Source organism: Oncorhynchus keta, chromosome 14, assembly GCF_023373465.1.
Source record: "Oncorhynchus keta strain PuntledgeMale-10-30-2019 chromosome 14, Oket_V2, whole genome shotgun sequence".
Lineage (NCBI taxonomy): Eukaryota > Metazoa > Chordata > Actinopteri > Salmoniformes > Salmonidae > Oncorhynchus > Oncorhynchus keta.
The window spans coordinates 20,246,063-20,266,320 of NC_068434.1; the positions used below are offsets into that span (position 1 = coordinate 20,246,063).

Genomic DNA, 20,258 nt, shown 5'->3' on the forward strand with positions numbered 1-20,258 from the left:
ACTTATAGTACAATGTTCAGTTGAGTCGGCTAGACTGAATTTCTCTGCTTTCTAGGCAACTACTTATTTCACTGACTAGGATAAACCTTTCCGCGATTAAACAATGTGGTTTCAAATTTGACGCTGACAACGTCACCGTGGTAACGATCCTCAATTATCAACGATTGGCTAACCCGTGGGAACGTTTCAATTCCCTCAGTACAATGATTGGTTGGTGGGCGGTTTAAGGAGCGGTTAGAGTCTGCATCGTTCCGGGTTATTGTCAGTTTCGGCAGCTTTGCACAGGGAGAGGACCGCATCCTGAATAGCAGTGAGCTGCCTTAAACAGCCAAATATTTATTCGGACATTATCAATATTGCTTGGTATTTATCAAAGAGAAGGTCAACGCAAAGGAATGTTTGGAACTGGTTTTGTCACCTCAATTGGAAATTAGAGTCTTATAATCGGGAAGACAGACGTTTTGCGAGAGGCTGTAGACAGACATCGCCGGAGAAAGTGTATGCCAAAGGATTTAATAGCGTCTCTTATTTCTCACAACTGCATTTGTTTCAAATTTGTTTCAAAGTATTAGAATCTGCACGGTTACTCTGTGCTACAGACAACGTTGAAACATTTTGTTTAGTGGACAAATTCAGATTGATTAGACTAAATAGGTGAACCACTTTGACCTATATGCGTAATTGCTTTGGGAACCATTCGCAGCCATCAATTCTTTTGGATTGAGAATTTCGTTTTGTGACAAATCTTTTTGGAAATATTCACGGGGAAACGAGGAGAAGAAATTACACGATAGCGGATCATTTTACAGGCTAGTTTCGGGGGGCGAAAGGTTGAGTATGATATGCGTTAGGTGAGAGCACAGTTTAACGGGAGAGACTGACACGCAACACTCCTGAATTTGTCAACCTGTTATTTCCCAGGCTTTGAATTCACGGTCATTCAGCCCAGGAAACGAAACGCATCAGTTACAATAATATTGTTCATTGACGGAAAGAGCAAATCATTTAACCATTGGGTTTTTCAGTTTGGAATCTGATTCACTGTCTGAAAATGTGCATGATACTGAAAGAGGGAGAATAAACTGTATTGCTGTTGATCAACAGCGGGTGGTTTTTGGATTTTGGAGAGCGGAATGAATCTGATTTATCTCTGGACCGCAACGTTCTGAAGCAGACTACTCATCGCCAGCTGACCTGCATGGAATTCTAATCTGCACTACGAAACAATTTATGGTAACTAGCCTATTTTATCTTCAGGTATCAAAACTATAGTCATACATTTATCGCATGCGTAATTTGGGGATTGTGTTGCTGCTAATGGCAGCCGGGGTCATTCGGCGACATGTCTTCATATCATAATTGATGGATGGAGTGTAAGAAAGCTGGCACATTGCATAACAATTGATGGATAGGATTGTAGGAAAATAGAATGAGGATGTAAAATGCTGAGTCTACAGTACAGAGATGTTGAAATGACTGGGGTAGGACAGGCTATTAAACCTGTTTTTCATGCGTAGCCTAGGCTAACCTACAATAAAGGACATGTTGTAAAATCGATGTCAGTTACTTAATGCATTTAGGATCTGCTTTGACGTGTTTATTTGTTATTTTCAAGGATAGGGAGCAATTGAGTATATTGTCGGAAGTATTCTACACAGGGAATTATTTTGTGTGTGCCCCCATGTGTCATTATTTTTAATGAGCGGTGGGTGAAGAGTTTCAGCGGCAATTAATGATTTTCACCCCCAAGTTTAACTGGCTTAGTTTCTTTAAATAGTTGATGACATTCACTGATGTTGATTAAGGACGCGCTTAGATGTGATATTCTTCAAATGAACGAGCATCACCAGTGCGTAATTCCTCAGAACTTTTCAGTTGGAGCTCGGTGTCATAGCCTATGTTCTATATAGCCATTTAGTACAGGCTATACCCAAGTACATGCGACACACACAATATCAGGCTACTGTAAACAGTGGGTGCTGACCTGGAAAAAAGTACATAAAAAAGTACATATTTTTAATCTGTGTAGGATGTAACATGGGGACCAACACACGCATGCACCTCTTCAGCGACCAGAGAGAGACACACACACACACACACACACACACACACACACACACACACTGATAAGCAAAGGGGTTTATTTTTTTTCCTGTGAAATTCCTGGAGTTTGTGGCTAGTTAACAGGCCTCGATAATCCATGTATTCATAGACCACTATAGGCCAGGCCTCTACTAAAAGTATCTCTGCATTGTTTCAGTGGCTGGATAGTGGAGTACAGTACAGTGGACTTTACCCTGGTCCCTTACTTGCTCATTGATAATCTTACATGGGACCCCTCTACATCTAGGGCCAGGCTCCTGGAGTCGCCAGTCCTGTACAGCACTTGCCATAGCATAGCACAGCGGCTGCTTGCTAGTATTGAGTAAAACATTGGGTGGGCAGAGCCGCCTCATTTACTTCCTACACTCGGCCCTATGACCTGCTAAGCAAATTGTGCTCATATTAGCTCTGAGACTGCTCCTCACCTAAACACAAAGTCCCCCTAGTATAATGCGTGCCTTAACTCAACATTATGGTTGGGGACGATAGGGTTAGCTACTGGAGCTAGCAGGACAGCCTAATATGTAGACCAATGAATTACCTCTTGGATTTAATCTTGGCTCTGTTTTAATTTTGGGGGGCTAAATATCGTGACTCATAATGCCTTTCTGAAGGCTGAATGTGTTTTACTTTGATTTGGGATTTTAATGTAAACTAGGCCTAAGTAGCCTGGCAGTTTTTATTCAAAACAGAAATAAATATACAATCAGATTTTTTTTTTTTTGGTCACCTCATTTGCAGGATTCTAAATCCATACAGGAAATCATTAAAGGAAGGTTTTTGTTGTTAAAACTAAAAGCGGTGCCATCCAAACTCAACTTTATGTTGGGTGAATGCAATAATACTAGCCCATGTTTCATACTCCGTCTTTGATTAAATGCCTCCCAAAACCATCTAAAAAGCAAAACACATTTTATACCGTTGCCTGAACTTTCAACAAGTATCCTTCTTAATGTGCAAAGAGTTGGTTGAAGGACAGATTTAATTTTGGCTAAGATATTAAAGCGGAAGTAATATACTAAGCAAGCCCAGGCACTATATCAATTTTCAACACTGAAATACTATTTCAATTTGATTGATTGATAGCATTGGGGTGAATACTCTGTACTCTTTGCTTATTAAAACTGCAGTCTTGAGTGAATAAGTAAGGTTTTCTCATGAATATCTTCATAATAGCTTCACTTTAATTTCCTGTTCTATGTATTAATATTATTTTAATCCCAAAATGGTTTGATTGTCTTAATGCAGACCCAGAGACAACAATACTGAACTACGGTGTGTGCAATGCCACTGCAAACATACCTTGGATGATATACACTACTGTTTAATAGTTTTGGGTCACTTAGAAATGTCCTTTTTTTCTGAAAGAAAGGCAACTTTTTTTGTCCATTTAAATAACATCCAATTGAACAGAAATACAGTGTAGACATTGTTAATGTTGTAAATGATTATTGTAGCTGGAAACGGTGTATTTAATTATTTTAATTTTTTATGGAACAACACCAGTCTCAATGTCAACAGTGTAGAGGCGACTCCAGGATGCTGGCCTTCTAGGCAGTTGCAAAGAAAAAGCCATAACTGGGCAATAAAAATAAAAGATTAAGATGGGCAAAAGAACACAGACACTGGACAGAAGAACTCTGCCTCGAAGTCCAGCATCCCGGAGTCGCCTCTTCACTGTTGACATTGAGACTGGTGTTTTGCGGGTACTATTTAATGAAGCTGCCAGTTGCAGACTTGTGAGGCGTCTGTTTCTCAAAATAGGCACTCTAATGTACTTGTCCTCTTGCTCAGTTGTGCACCGGGGCCTCCCACTCCTCTTTCTATTCCGGTTAGAGCCAGTTTGCTCTGTTCTGTGAAGGGAGAAGTACAAAGCGTTGTCTGAGTTTTCAGTTTTTTGGCAATTTCTCACATGGAATAGCGTTAATTTCTCAGAACAAGAAAAGACAGGAGTTTCAGAAAGTTTTTTTTTTTTTTTCTGGACATTTTGAGCCTGTTATTGAAATAACAAATGCGGATGCTCCAGATACTTAACTAGTGTAAAGAAGGACAGTTTTTTAAAATTGATTCTTTAATCAGAACAACAGAGTTGCAAAATGTTTTTCTAATGATCAATTATCCTTTTAAAATGATAAACTTCGATTAGCTAACACAACGTGCCATATGAACACAGGTTGCTGATAATGGGCCTCTGGATGCCTATTTAGAAATTCCATAAAAAATCTTTCCAGCTACAATTGTTAATCTTGTAAATGACTCTACACTGTATTTCTGATCAATTTGATGTTATTTTAATTAACAAAAAATCTGCTTTTCTTTCAAAAACAAGGACATTTCTAAGTGACCCCAAATTTAAAAAATAATCTGCTCTGGTTTATCTTCAATAGATATTAATTTCTAAGTTTACTGTGCCAGCTTGATTATTTGTGATTTGAAAAAATTATATTTACAGAAATGTAATAGCATATTTGTTTTCCAGAGAGGCATTTCGTTTATTCTGTATAGGATATATTTTCATTAAATTATAGGTAATGGAAAGCAGGGATCCTGTCTTGTGGCTCAGCTTCCACAACCACTGACAATAAAAGTTTCTTCTTTCTTTCCAGGAAACACATTTAGGCAAAACATTTAGTGACACATGAACCTTTTCTCTCAAAGGCATCCAAATAGCATCTAATTTCGATATTGATCAGAGTTCCTGTTACTGTTATTTTGTTATTTATTTTGCGCTTTGTGTAACTTATTATTTAACTCACCGTCTACATAATGTTGCTGCTACCGCCTCTTATGCCCGAAAATAACTTCTGGACATCAGAAAAGCGATTACTCACCGCGGACTGGAAGAAACTTTGTCCTTTAACGAGTCCGACCAGAAAGATATCCTGCTTTCACTGGAACAGGCCCAGATCCAGAACTTTTGCGTGAAGAAAAGACGCCGGAAATCAAATGTATTTATATAGCCCTTCGTACATCAGCTGATATCTCAAAGTGCTGTACAGAAACCCAGCCTAAAACCCCAAACAGCAAGCAATGCAGGTGTAAAAAAAAAAATGGGTAACCGATTGGGGATCCTTCTGAGAATCCGGAGGTGAGCAAGTAAACTCCCAATGCCTTCCATTCTCTTCTACCAAGCAATCTTTAGAAAATAAAACTGAAGACCTACTAAAATTTTACTACCAATGGAACATTAAAATTGTAACATCTTATGTTTCACCGTGACGTGGCTGAACGAAGAAACAGACAATATAGAGCTGGCAGGTTTTTCCATGCACCGGCAGAACAGAGACGCTACCTCTGGTAAGACGAGGGGTGGGGGTGTGTCTTTTTGTCAATAACAGCTGGTGCGCAATGTCTAATATTAAAGAAGTCTCGAGGTATTGCTTGCCTAAGGTGGAGTACCTTATGATAAGCTGTAGACCACACTATCTACCAAGAGCGTTCTCATCTGTATTATTCGTAGCCGTCTATTTACCACCAACTCTATAAGGCCATAAGCAAAGAAGAAAATTCTCACCCAGAAGCTGCGCTCCTAGTGGCCGGAGACTTTAAAGCATGCAAACTTAAATCAGTTTTAACAAATTTTATACCAGCATGTCACATGTGCAACCAGGGGGGAAAAATCCTAGACCCCCTTTAATCCACACACAGAGATGCATACAAAGCTCTCCCCTACCCTCCATTTGGCAAATCTGAACACAAATCTATCCACCTTATTCCTGCTTACAAGCAGAAACTAAAGCAGGAAGTACCAGTGACTTGTTCAATACGGAAGTGGTCAGATGACGCAGATGCTACACTACAGGACTGTTTTGCTAGCACAGACTGTAATATGTTCCGGGATTCATCCAATGGCATTGAGGAATACATCACCTCAGTCATCGGTTTCATCAATAAGTGCATCGATGAAGTCGTCCCCACAGTGACTGTACGTACATATCCCAACTAGAGGCCATGAATTACAGGCAACATCCGCATCGAGCTAAAGGCTATAACTGCTGCTTTCAAGGAGCGGGAGACTAATCCGGACGCTTATAAGAAATCCCGCAATGCCCTCAGACGAACCATCAAACAAGCAAATTATCAATACAGGATTAAGATTTTAATCCTACTACACCGACTCTGGCACTCGTCGGATGTGGCAGGGCATGAAACTATTATGGTCTAAAAAGGGAAACCCAGACGCGAGTTGCCCAGTGACGCAAGCCTACAAGACGAGCTAAATGCCTTTTATGCTCTCTTCGAGGCAAGCAACACTGAAGCATGCACGAGAGCACCAGCTGTTCTGGATGACTGTATGGTAATGCTCTCGGTAGCCGATGTGAACAAAACCTTTCAACAGGTCAACATTAACATGAACAAATCCGCTGGGCCAGGTGGATTACCAGGACGTGTACTCAAAGCATGCGCGGACCAACTGTCAACTGTCTATACTGACATTTTCAACCTCTCCCTGATTTGAGTCTGTAATTCCTTCATGTTTCAAGCAGACCACCATAGTCCCTGTGCCCAAGGAAGTGAAGGTAACCTGCCTAAATGATTACCACCCCATGGAAATCATGTCGGTAGCCATGAAGTTCTTTGAAAGGCTGGTCATGCCTCACATCAACAGCATCCTCTTGGACACCCTAGACCCACTCCAATTTGCATACTGCCCCAACAGATCCACAGATGACACAATCTCAATCGCACTCCACACCACCCTTTCTCACATGGACAAAAGGAACACCGATGTGAGAATGCTGTTCATTGACTACAGCTCAGCGTTCAACACACGAAGCCCTTCACTAAGCTAAGGACTCTGGGACTAAACACCTCCCTCTGCAACTGGATCCAGGACTTCCTGACAGGCCGCCCCCCAGGTGGTAAGAGTAGGCAACAACACGTCTGCCACGCTGATATTAACACTGAAGCCACTCAGGGGTGTGTACTTAGTCCCCTCCTGTATTCCCTGTTCGCCCACGACTGCGTGGCCTGGCACGACTCCAACCCCATCAAGTTTGCTGACGACACAACAGTGGTAGGCCTGATCACCGACAACTATTAGATGGCCCATAGGAAGGAGGTCCGAGACCTGGCAGTGTGGTGCCAGGGCAACAACCTGTCTTCATTGTGAGCAAGACAAAGAAGCTGATCGTGGACTACAGGAAAAGGCGGGCCGAACAGGCCCCCATTAACATCGACGGGGCTGTAGTGGAGTGGGTCGAGAGTTTCAAGTTCTTTGGTGTCCACAGCGAATTATGCGGCTCCTGTGTGGTGCTGGTTTTGTTCTCAAAGCCATATCTGTTCCTTGAGGTAATCACCAGACATGATTTCCTTGCCTTTGGCTGTGAGGACGAAGTAATAATGTGCTGTATCCTAGCAGGCGTTCATCCACTGTAACCCATAGTGATGGCAGGCAGTAGAGTTTTCATCAGGCTCTACAAGAGTGGAACTATAACTTAGCCTGGTCCCCTAGCCTAGCTACTACTATAGGTGCGTTAGCCAACTCTTCTGTTGTAATACCTTATGTGTGGCATGGCAACAATTTGAAGAGTTGCCTACAGCCCAACCAACATTATGGGACCAGGTTAAGTTAAAGCACTCCATTCCTCCTCAGTGATGGGCTAACCAGTTTTCAAAGTTGTTAATATACAACCCCATCATGCAGAATGGTTCAAATGCAGTTATGCATTGGAGTGCTTTAACTTAGCCTGGTCCCATAATGTTGGATGGGCTGTAGGCAACTCTTCAAATTGTTATGCAGTTATGCATTTGAGATACAAGATGGAATCTCCAAGAGGACCTTGACCCCATTGAAGATAGTTATGTGAATCCTATAAGGTTTCAGGCTTGCGCAGCGAAGATAAATATAGTGGATGTGGAGGGGCCTTTTTATTTATTTTTTAACCTCTATGGGTGCTCTTGTGCCAAAAAGGGGTCCCCTACCCCTCAGTAGTGCATTAAGGCCTTGGATACCACCCCCCCCGCCCTTGAGCCTGTGTGTGTGTTTGTGGGTATCATGGCCTCATCAACAATTATGCATGAAGGAAATTTTGATTGGTAGTGGAGGCTTGGGTGCCATTTGATTCACTATTGTGTGTTTTCCCGTGTTTCTTATTATCTCTAGAACTCTTTATTGCCTCTTGTTTCCCTGCCAGAAGCAGCTAGGGATGGTTTTATCTCGTGCGAGCGTCTGATTAATCTCTCTTCTCCCAATGCTGTTGTACTTTAATCTTGAATGGGCACTATCGGATTCTCCTCGCCTATTGAGGAAGATCAAGCTTTAGTGGAACAAGGAACTGCACATCATCCTAATCTCCTTCTCTGCTGGATTTTGGTTGGCTACCCTCCCTTGGGGCTTTGTACTGTTTCTGCAAAAGCAGGAAATACATCAGCAAGATAAAGATGTTTTCTCTTTATGCTTTGGTCATTAATTCTCAGTTGACATTAGCCAGCACTTTACAGCTCTGCTTGTTGGTTCATTACCTGGCTGAAGGAGCTGTCAGCTCGAATTATCAGGGTCAATGATTGACAAAGTTGCAAATAGCCATATGACCTAAATTGGTTGAACTTTTGTCAGCCATTTAAAATGTAAAAAAAAGAATCCAATTATGTAGCTCTAGCTATGGGTGCCCTTTACATATAGCCAGTTTTACACAGGGGATGGAGGCCCTATGTGAATAACCTAGGTCATCCTTAGGTTCTGTGCTGTAGATGGGCTTCAGCTGTATGGATGTGTCGTGGATTAATTTGTTTAAGGAGAATGCAGTCGATTCAGACAAGCTGCGGACTACAATTTTGCTCATCCAATTCTGTTTATATTGTATCATTGGAAAACAATAGGCATTGTGCATGCTAGCCTGGCTTCAGGAGTGTGTGTGACAATGGCTACATTACTTAATGTTGCCAATGGATACTACATATGTGGGTGACACAGCGACTGTTAGCTGACAAAAAAAAAGTCTGTTACCCTATTCTGATGGTGTTGCTGTAAAGGTAATGACATTTCCACTGACTGGAGAAAACAATGTCGTCTGGTCTGCATGGTAATTGGAGAAAACACCCCTCTTCGTTTCCCCAGCTCAGCGTGAACGCAACACCATTTAATAAAACTCTGTAGATTTGGATCTTTTATTGCCGGGCCTCGCAGCGGCAACACAGAATGGAAAGCTGAGGCGTGCACAGATAAAACTCATTCAATTTTACCTGTTGAATTTTAACCAAGCTGGAGACTGATTTGTGAGAGGGCATGTGAGGGGGGAGGGGTGGGGGAGTTGGTATATGGGCAATTAGACTTTGATCCATTTCCACTGCAAATTTGACAAAAACACATTTAATTGAAGTGTGCGGATGCAAAGTTTGGTAACAGAATGACGGTTTGCTGTTTGTTCCACCATTCGGTTGCGTTATTGTAAAATGTTCAATGGAAATTGTTAAAAGTAGTCCTTGTGCGGTTTGTTTAACTTTCCAATCCTTGATTTTTGTTTGACATGCATCACTCTGTTACTGTGGAACTACCCATATGTTTCTAGCATAAACTCACTGTTGCCCTGATCTGAGCAGAGGAGTAGACAGGAATTTCCATCATTTTCTCTTGTGTTATTGCTTGTGTCAAGACAGGGTTGGAAATCCTTGTGATATTAGACCCTCAGGCCTCCTGGCGTCTCTATGCCTGCGTCTACTCACGTATAGAAATATTGGCATGAGGACACGTATGGACACACACACACACACACACACACACACACACACACACTCTCCCTCTCTCTCCTAGCGCCTGTTTTATTACCTCCTGCCTGCTGCTGGAATTGCTTTCCTCCCCCGACTAAGCCAGGCAAAGCCGGCTTTATTGTGTTAACCTATTTGTGTGTCGAGAGCGATTGCCGCGTTCTTTATCTCTGTTTGTATTCTGACGGAGAGACTGCAACGAGGGGGGGGGGGCAGTGGAGCCAGGCGAGCCACCAGAGTTAGACGGATGGCCGGTCACCTCGCTCCACTCCCGAGGATAATGACTCGTTGCTAAGCAATCCCCCCCTCCCACCCTGCCCGACTGGCATCCAGAGTAATCACTTTTTATCTCTCAGATGTCATGTATAATTATAAGCCCATCGCCATCCTCGGAAATCTGCCTAATGGGTCTTTTCATTTATTTAGGTGAGTGGATATGGAATTAGAGATTTGGGTGGGGGTTGGAGCTCTATTGGTTTTCCTAGATTACAGAGTGCCGTAACAACCGTGTTCTGTGTGTGGTGATCCTTTTCCCCATATATAAGTTCAAACTGCCTGCTGTCGTATATCCGCTGAAGCATTATCTACTTGGTGGTCAGTCGTTGGTAGAGTTTGACCAGGATTATTCCACTGGCTAAATGTCATTCTCAGTGTGAGAGCTATGCTGGTTATCCTCTCTCCTGCTCTCTCTTCAGAGACCAAATGGGATCAGAGCTCATGTTTGTAGGCTCTTAGTTTTATTAACATTTTTATTGAGTTTAAGGAATTGTTGACCCTTGGTGGCATAATGAATTGCCTGCTCTGCTTGGCAGAAATGACTGGCATGGCTTCAAGCTTTTTTTAACCCAAGATTTTTGCTTTGTCGATTGAGCAGGTAAATTCAGTTGTTTCGCTCTTTTGCTACATGTCAACCGTGATGGAGTTGAAATGAGAAGGACAACTCCAGTGTTGCCCTGCAAAAAACATTGGTGTGACCCTAGGACAACACCCTGTCGTTCTCTGCAAACATCAAAGCAGTGACACACTCCTGCAGTTTAATGCTCTACAACCTTCGTAGAGTACGACCCTTCCTCACACAGGATGCGTTGCAGGTCCTAATCCAGGCACTTAATCTCCCATCTGGACTATTGCAACTCACTGTTTACTGGGCTCCCCGCTTGTGCCATCAAACCAATGCAATTTATCCAGAATGCTGCAGCCCGCCTGGTGTTCAACCTTCCCAAATTCTCCCATCTCACCCCGCTCCTCTGCACACTCCACTGGCTTCCAGTTGAAGTTCGCATCCTCTACAAAACCATGGTGCCTTAGTGGTGGAACCAGCTACCCCCTGAAGCTAGGACAGCAGAGTCCCTGGCCAACTTCTGATGTACCTGACACCCTGCCTCTTCAAAGAGGTATCTATAAATAATCCCGTCCTCACCCCCCCTTTTTATTTTTAGAAAATAAAAAATAAAAACACTTTGCTGAACCAACACTTGCAATTTCTCACAACTACTTTTATTAAGAAAAAGTGTAAATCAAATTGTATTTGTCACATGTGCTGAATACAACAGGTGTACAGTAAAATTCTTACTTACAAGACCTTAACCAAGCAGTATTAAGAAAATGACAACAAAAGATTAAGAGCTAAAAATAACAGATAATTAAATTTTGGGGTGCAGCGTAGCCTAGTGGTTAGAGCGTTGGACTAGTAACCGGAAGTTTGTGAGTTCAAACCCCCGAGCTGACAAGGTACAAATCTGTCGTTCTGCCCCTGAACAGGCAGTTAACCCACTGTTCCTAGGCCGTCATTGAAAATAAGAATGTGTTCTTAACTGACTTTCCTGGTTAAATAAAGGTTAAAAAAAAGAGCAGCAGTAAATAACAATAGTGGGGCTATATACAGGGGGTACCGGTACAGAGTCAATGTGCGAAGGCACCAGTGTCGAGGTAATTGAGTAGAGTTGGTAGAGTTATTAAAGTGACTATACATAGATAATAACAGAGAGTAGCAGAGGGGGAGGGGGAATTAATGTTCAGGAGTCTTTATGGCTTGGGGGTAGAAGCTGTTTAGAAGCCTCTTGGACCTTGACTTGGCGCTCCGACGCCGCATGCTGTGCGGTAGCAGAGAGAACAGTCTATGACTAAGGTGGCTGGAATCTTTGACAATTTTTAGGGCCTTCCTCTGACACCGCCTGGTATAGAGGTCCTGGATGGCAGGAAGGTGTACTGGGCCGTACGCACTACCTTCTGTAGTGCCTTGCGTTCAGAGGCCGAGCAGTTGCCATACCAGGCAGTGATGCAACCCATCAAAATGCTCTCGATGGTGCAGCTGTAAAATCTTTTGAGGATCTGAGGACCCATGCCAAATCTTTTCAGTCTCCTGAGGGCAAATAGGTTTTTTCGTGCCCTCTTCACGACTGTCTTGGTGTGCTTGGTCCATGTTAGTTTGTTGGTGATGTGGATGCCATGGATCTTGAAGCTCACAACTTTCTCCACTCAGCCCCTTTGATGAGAATGGGGGCGTGCTCAGTCCACCATTTCCTGTAGTCCACAATCTACTTTGTCTTGATTACATTGAGGGAGAGGTTGTCCTTGCAGCACACGGTCAGGGCTCTGACCGCTTCCCTATATGCTGTCTCATCATTGTCGGTGATCAGGCCTACCACTGTTGTCATCAGCAAACTTACTGATGGTGTTGGAGTCGTGCCTGCCGTGTAGTCATGAGTGAACAGGGAGTACAGGAGGTGACTGAGCACGCACCCCTGAGGGGCCCCCATGTTGAGGATCAGCATAGTGGATTTGTTGTTACATACCCTTACCACCTGGGGAAGGTCTGTCAGAAAGTGCAGGATCCAGTTGCAGAGGGAGGTGTTTAGTCCCTGGGTCCTTAGCTTAGTGATGAGCTATGAGGGCACTATGGTGTTGAACGCTGAGCTGTAGTTAATGAATCGCATTCTCACATATGTGTTCCTTTTGTAATAGAGATTGCATCATCTGTGGATCTGTTGGGGCGCTATGCAAATTGGAGTGGGTCTAGGGTTTCTGGAATAATGGTGTTGATGTGAGAAATGACTAGCCTTTCAAGCATTTCATGGCAACTGATGTGAGTGATATGGGCCCGTAGTCATTTAGGCAGGTTACCTGTGTGATTGGGCACAAGGACTATGGTGGTCTGCTATGGTGGCTTGCTTGAAACATGTTGGTATTATGGACTCAGAAAGGGAGAGGTTGAAAATGTCAGTGAAGACACTTGCCAGTTGGTCAGCCCATGCTCAGAGTACACGTCCTGGTAATCCGTCTGGTTGTGGTTGTCCCACCTAGCTATCTGAAGATGAATGCTCTGGATAAGAGCATCTGCTAAATGACTCGAATGTAAATGGGGGAGGGGGGGGGGGTGGCAGCTCATTGGCCATCTCATCCATTTCTTTCTGGTGTTCGCTCAACTGTGAGCTGCTTCACTCAGTCTGGTTTCAGAGAGACAGCGAGAGACTCAAATCGTTACTATGTCCGTTGCTTGGTTTGACAGCTTCCCCCATCCGGGGAACTTCATACAGACATATGAAACACCCCCCCCTCCCTCCACGTGTGGTATGGTTCTGTGACTGCGTCTCCGGGAAGGAACAGCTGTTCACCACAGCCAGCCAGTCATCTGCACTCCAAGCATGGCAACATTTGTAGAGGCTGAACACGCATGGGGCACTGTGCCCCTACTCTAGTGTCCTGAAGACCAAGTGTGTCAAGCATGTTCACCCTACCTGACTACTGTACTGAGTCAGTAGATTTAACTACTGACCATATAAATACATTTACTAGAAGGGGGGGGGGAAGCACCTTAGACCACAGCAATTTGACTGCACCCTCATGAGTACACTCAATATGGCTGACATGTTTTTCACATATAGTCTGTCACACTATACATTGTCACTGGAATATGCCCACCCAATGAGACTTGTAGAGCTGATTGTTCAGCGACGCCTACTTAGGCAACATCCATTCTGTACAGCATCAAACAACCAAAATGAAAAATAGAATGGATCTGTGATCCTGTCATTTTGGTTGTCATGCATTGTACATGAAACATTTTTATTTAAACCAACAACAAAAAAACTCTTAACGCACCCTTTCAGAAGGGCCAACTACACGTATCATTCTTTATTTGATGGGTGTGAGAGCCCTGTTTTTGACATTGTTAAATTCCTCAAGTGTTGCCTCTGTCTGCAGCTCTTCTTGTTCACATTCCAAGCGGCATCCCTCCTAACAATTCTCAACCTCTGTGTGTTCGTGTGCACATGCGTGTGTGTGTAAACAAAGTCCCAGCGAGTGAGGTGTAATGGCCTGGAACTGACAAGAACCCACTGGGAGATTCTCTCGCCTCCCTCGCTTCCAACCTCATGGCAGCATGGAGAGAGGGAGAGAGAGTGAGGACGAGGAGGCCCATAAAGCCGTCTGAGTGGGGAGAGCCGAGTGGCAGTCCTGTCTGTCAGCCACAAAGCAGGATCTGAGAGGGAGAGCTTGCATGGGACTTCCTCCTGGGATGAGCCTGGGAGAAAGGGAGGAAAGCAGATGCTCACTGAGCTTTTTTTCTGTCTCTGTTTCTTTCTCTCACCGCCTCGCTTGCTTTATCCTCTCTCCCCCTCTCTCATGCTGTCCGTCTTTAGCTTCTTTCATGCTGTTGGTGCAATAGTAAATGGAAGAGGAAAATCTTGTACAGATGTTGAATCTTAATTTGAGCCAGTTTGGTACAGCAGGAAAATAATCCAGTGGCAACAGGAATTATTATTAGGATTATAATTAATAGCTATTTTTGTAGGGGTTGATGTCTGAAATTTCTGTGGGAATTAAAAACTTCAAAACATTTTAAACCGCAAATACACTAGATATTTTAAATGTCCTGCATTGCATCAAAATTCTCCTGCAACAGGGTGATAAAATTAAGATCCTACATCTGTACATATAATAGCACAGACTTCTTTATGGACTGACTGAGAAGAGCTCAGTTCTATGAGTGACACTGCCATCCACCTTCCTTGACTTGGACTGTTTTTGTTAGGAGCCAGAAGTAGTGGATGTACTATTTTAAAACAGGCTTTTCAGGCATATAATGCTGGTAGTCTCCCTTTAGACTGACAGCGGCTGCTTAAACTGCAATAGGTTTAAGCCAAGTTTGATGGATACCGTTGACTGGAGCTGAGAGAGAGAATGCCTGGATGTCTCCAATTAAGTGTCACGTAAGGCTTGTCTCCAGTCCCGTTTTCATTTTGTTCTCCATTGACGGTGACGAGGCCGTGCTGCCAATTGTACCAGGGGATTGTGAGGAAGACATTTGGTGATAACGCATCATTGTGCTGATGATTGAGGGGCGAATCCGGCATTACACAGCCATATGGCCTCACTTCCTCCAGCCCCCATTCTCCACAGTCCCCACCGAGCCCGTCGGTGACAAGGAAATAGTCTGCTCCTGACCTATGGTTTCAGCATTCAAATGTCTTCCGTTGATGCCCCACCACTGTGATTGGCAGCTGGACCTGAAAGTACAATCGTGTGGTGGCGAGGGAGGCAGCCAGTTGGTAACCGTGACAATGGTCTCCTGTTGCCTTTTTTTCACACTTTTCCTGCTGTCACAGAAACCCCTCCGATTTCATTTCAACCACAACGGCAGCATCCTATTCATCTTTTAAAGAAGAGCAAAGAAGCAGTATTGTTTGCCGAGAACTTAGATGAGCTGGTTCAGAGACCACACTGAAAAGGAAAAGGAGAAGAAACAGGGCTGGGTCTCATTTGTGGCAGGACAATTGAGCCTCCAATGTTAGAAGTCTAATCTTGGTCTGCTGCTGTGGGGGCATGCGGAGTCAAAAGCACACTGGCCCTACCTGATGCTCTATTTCGGTCAACATTTTAGGACTCCCTCAGCCACTCCTCTCCTAAATGACTCCAGCAGGTGTCTGTACTCTGATCTGGAAAAAAATCCCTGTATTTATAGCTAGTTCCAAGCATATATGGAATTGTCGATCAGTTTTGTTATGGGAGAATATCTTTGGAAATAAACTGCTTTCTGTAGCAGCAGTATGTTTCAATGTTGCTACAGTATATTCCCGACATGGCGGAGCACTGAGCCGTCATGGTGTAGCCATCTCAATGAGACATGCAACAGTAACCAGGCCAACAAGTAACTTTGTACATAACAGAACAGGGACCTTGTAGAACAGTGCATTTCTTGTAACCTACAATAAACTCTGTGGAGATCACAGCTGGTTCCATGTTGTCTACAACAATCTTATTTTTTTTATTCTCAGACTGGCTGGTGGTTACTAAGGGTTGGGTTTTTGTGTTTTAATTGTTTCATGCAATTGGTGTTCATTTTCCTAACAGTGGGAAAACTGTTCTCAGAGTCCCAATTACTGCCTTTGTCAAGGAAAAAGCCTTCTTGACACCTTCATTTGTCACGAAAGCCTCTGTGCACTGCTAATAAAGCCCCACTTCATTTAAGCATGGATGGTGTGAAAATATACAGAACAGCAATATACAGCCGCAAGAGTTCAGCTGTTTTATCAGATATGGTGGCTCTAGTATGTGATCATGGTACTTGTCTCCACTCTCCCCCTCCAGGTCAGTTGGGTTGGGTACTGCTTGGTGGTAGTCTCATGGAAACTTGATCAGACCAGGAAAGCTCAGCTCCAATCAGCCTGGCTGAGCTCACTGAGACAGTGTGACACTGTTCCGTCATTGCAGAATCCTACAGTACCATAATCACTACTATAAATGAATCTGTGGTGTAAATGTTAACTTGATCTACACAAATATCCATGGTAGATTATTAACAGAATGTAGAGTTGTTACGATGTTGTAATAATTGTTTGGTCCTCTCTTACTGGAAACTTGCTGCCTATTGGTTATTTTCGTGAATTCCAGAATCGTATGACAGCGCACACGCTCATTCTACTGGCGTTGGTAGACTGAAGAGAGGCCGTGTGAACACTGCATCTGGACAGCAGTGTTTCTGTTCAACTTTATTTCTGTGCATGTGTGTGTGTGTGAATGTATACCTATGTGAGACTGCAAGTGTGTGGTGAGGGGACGTCTTTGTGTTTTTCTGTTTGAAGTCGATAAGGTTCATTACAAACACTGCTGTCCCAGATTGAGTTCTGTGAGCTTCCGCAGCCAGCGTCAGAACACAATGCGTGTTATCCTTTTCACCTCGACCCAAAAATATTCTGTTCTTTCACTTTCAAGGGGTTTGCTATGCATAGCTAAACAGTTGTGTGTGTGGGCATTTTCCGCCTCCCCTCCCCATTGAGGCAGCACTCTTGTCCTGCCGCCCCATTGTTTCCACTGGGGATGGATGGGGGAGCCCATCCGCCACTCAATAGCCACCCCATCTGTCGGTTGTATGCCTGGGCATCTCAAGCAGGGATTTGAGCCCACCTCGTGGGGCTCTCTGTCTCTGAAAAGGGGTTTAAGACTGCTGTGGTGGGGTGTTCTCCCCCCGTCTTGTTTCAGGCCTGACACAGCCGGGTGGGAGTCTGTGAAGGATGAGAGGCCTTCATTGTGTCTGGATGAGAGGCCTTCACAGAACCTCCCCCCGAGTGACAGGGTCACCTTGTCCCCCAAACAAACGCTGCCGTGTGTGTGTGTGTGAGAGAAGGTCAAGTTGCCTTGGCTGTCTGTACATTTTTCTAGCATCTCCCCCTTTAACATCCCAGCCTATTCAGCTCAGGCTGCCAGGATCAAGCTTTCAAAGGACATCTGAGATGTGAGGGGGAAACACTCCAAACTGATTTGCAGTTCAAACTGGTCTTAGTTAGCATTTAGGCATACAAAACTGCTGATGCCATTCTAGTTTTTTCACTGCTGATTTGAGGATTTATTCAAATGTATATTTGTTTTGTCTCTTCTATGGGCAGAGGGAGAAAAGAAAAACAGGCTACCACAGAACTAGGTGTCCCTAGGCACCAGCTGCCACCACTGTCAACCTATAAAAACAGCAAAGGCTACTTAGCAGGTTTACAGGTCCTCACCAATCACCACAGTCACCAACCACTGTGCTGCTCCTCCTTTCAGATAGTTCAAACTAGGGTTAAACACCACCAACGGCCCTCCCCTCCTCGACACCCCCGCACCAGCTGGTGACAGCTCCACTGCATATCTGAATATATATACATATTTTACACCATCGTATTATTAATTGTGCAGCGGGGCCGGTGCTAAGTAGTGTGGTGATAGACTGGTTATTCACAGCTCTATTGGGAACGAGCGCATCATTGAGAGAAACTCCCCCTATCAGATCATTTGTCATGAGCGATGGACAATTTACACCTAGAGTCTATCTATTTTCACTATGATGTGATGTCACTGCAGTTTCCTACCTCCATCTCTCTCTTACCCCCTCGTCTGGTGGTACTCCTCTCATATTCTCTGGGAGGCTGGCTAGCTTAAATCTTCTTAATTTAATTGAAGTTGTGTCGGGGGAAACTTTGGCGAGCCATGGAGGAAACGGATAAGCCACCTGGTTTGGCCCTAACGCTGGGGAGGCTGTGGGCTGCTGTAATGAAAGTGAGGAAGAGGAGGATGAGTGAAAAGGCTGTGTGCCTCCTCACGATGCCTGGTCAGGACAGAGTGGAGATCCTGGCTGGGGAAGATGGCCTCCCATTACAGTGAAACAAAGGAGGCTGTTGCATTATGCTGCAGACTTCCTGACGCTGCAGAGAAAGGGAAAGTGAAGGGGGTGTTGGGGCACAGTAGACCAGAGTTACTGTGTGTACAGACAGTGCTCTGTAGGCTTGGTCTGGATCGTTCCGGACATCAGTCCTGTACAAACCAGATTTTTATAGCTCGAATTTGGGACCCTGATACCAATTATGCAAACTATTTTTTAAATGTGAGCAGGACAGTTTTTTTTTAAATATTTTTTTATGTAAGTAATAGATTCTATAAATAATGCATGAGAGGAGCTTTATAGATGAAACTAGAATGAGTGTCTATCAAAGACTCCAGTGAAGGATTCAGAGGATCTGGGCAGGAGGGAGGGGTGCGATCACCTCATTATTCAAATAGGATGTGATTAGCATAGAGTGAAAGACAATTTATGGTTATTCCAGCATCTGCATTGGCAGTACAGCATTTACTGCGATGCGGCCTATGCAGAAGTCAGGGCATTCATACTCTCGCTCAAGAGCAGAGCTGTTGTGAAAGAAGTTGTCAAATAAATGTGTGTTTATACAGGACGTACCGCCCTCACCTACCGTCAACCAATCATGTCAATGCGGACCCATACGCTTTTTTACTAAATTTGGAAGGCGCACGGCGATGTGGTATGGAACATGATTTGGCCATGTTCGGTAGGGAAGAAATTGAAGTAAACAGTCCTAAACAGGGAGGAACTATTTGAACCAATAATTGAGGCAACATTGTGTTCGTTGTGTGTTTGCTGGGTCAAGTGACCATTCAGACTGGAAACAGACAGTATGACTGTTCCCTATGATGAGTCCTGTGGAGGCCACATCCCTGGATTGGGATGTGCAACAGCGATTGTTGATACAGCTTTTGACTGTGTCATAGTTCAGATACCAGAACAGCTACTGAAAGGGATCTTTCTCTCCCTCTCTACACAAAGTTGGAGAAAATGGATTGAAACCCCCAATGAAAATTGAGCCTACAAATATTATATGGATTTGAAGTTGTGCCTCTGGGGTGAATTCCTAGTTGTTGTTTTTTATGTAACAGTTGTATGCGTTTGTGGAATCAATCCAATTGGGCTTAATCGATTATCTCCATGGAAAGGTCAGGAGAAGAGGCGGCCATGTTTGAAGTGCTTTTTCTCAGAAAGAAGCGAGCCTGAAATGTGACACCTCCATATGAGTAGGCCAGGCGTTGACGTGCAGATTAGAGGCAGAAAGGGTGGCCCATGGGGTCGATTTAGGCAGATCCGTCTCTAAATACATCACATATATCATCAGGGATAGGGAACACGTTTAAGCTGCCTATACTTCGATTTGCATTTTCAACAGAAAAGCATATTAGCGAGTAGATAAAAAAAAAAAAATATATATATATATATATTTTTTTTTAAATGTATGAAGGGGACATTTTAGAAAAAGCAAATTGGGTCAACAGTTGTGTAGTAGGGGTGGTGCAATGTGTGTGGGGGTGTGGGGGGGGATTACATTTTCAACCTACTGCCGGGGTGTTTTGAGTTAATATGGTTTGAAGTTATGGGTCACTTGGCTTCTTCCTGGGCGGTCTTTATCTAATGTGGAGTGGGTGGTTGTTGTGGTTAGGAGGCAGCAGCATCTGTGCAGTTGAAACAAGGCTCTCTCTAGCTAATCCTCTACCCAGGGATGACTCAGTGGGGTGAAGACAATTGCCAGGCTGCTTTCTCATGCTAATGGTTTCTCCAACTAGATCTTCCAAAGGGAAAAAATAGAACAAATGGAGGGAGAGAGGCATGGTGGTGCAGGAACAACCAACCT

General features: G+C 43.9%; 1 protein-coding gene across 3 annotated transcripts in view; it reads left to right on the top strand.

The window, feature by feature from the left end:
• The first annotated feature begins 227 nt into the window (after positions 1–227).
• The window catches only part of LOC118392938 (protein FAM222A-like), a 90,181-nt gene continuing 70,150 nt past the window's right edge, over positions 228–20,258 (top strand). The window contains exons 1-2 of one of the 3 annotated variants that reach the window (XM_035784976.2): positions 228–310; positions 1,105–1,233. The gene's annotated coding sequence lies outside the window, so the exon portion shown is untranslated. Of the gene's footprint in view, positions 1,234–20,258 lie in introns of all 3 variants that reach the window. The other 2 variants (XM_035784975.2, XM_035784977.2) reach the window with 2 other exon arrangements.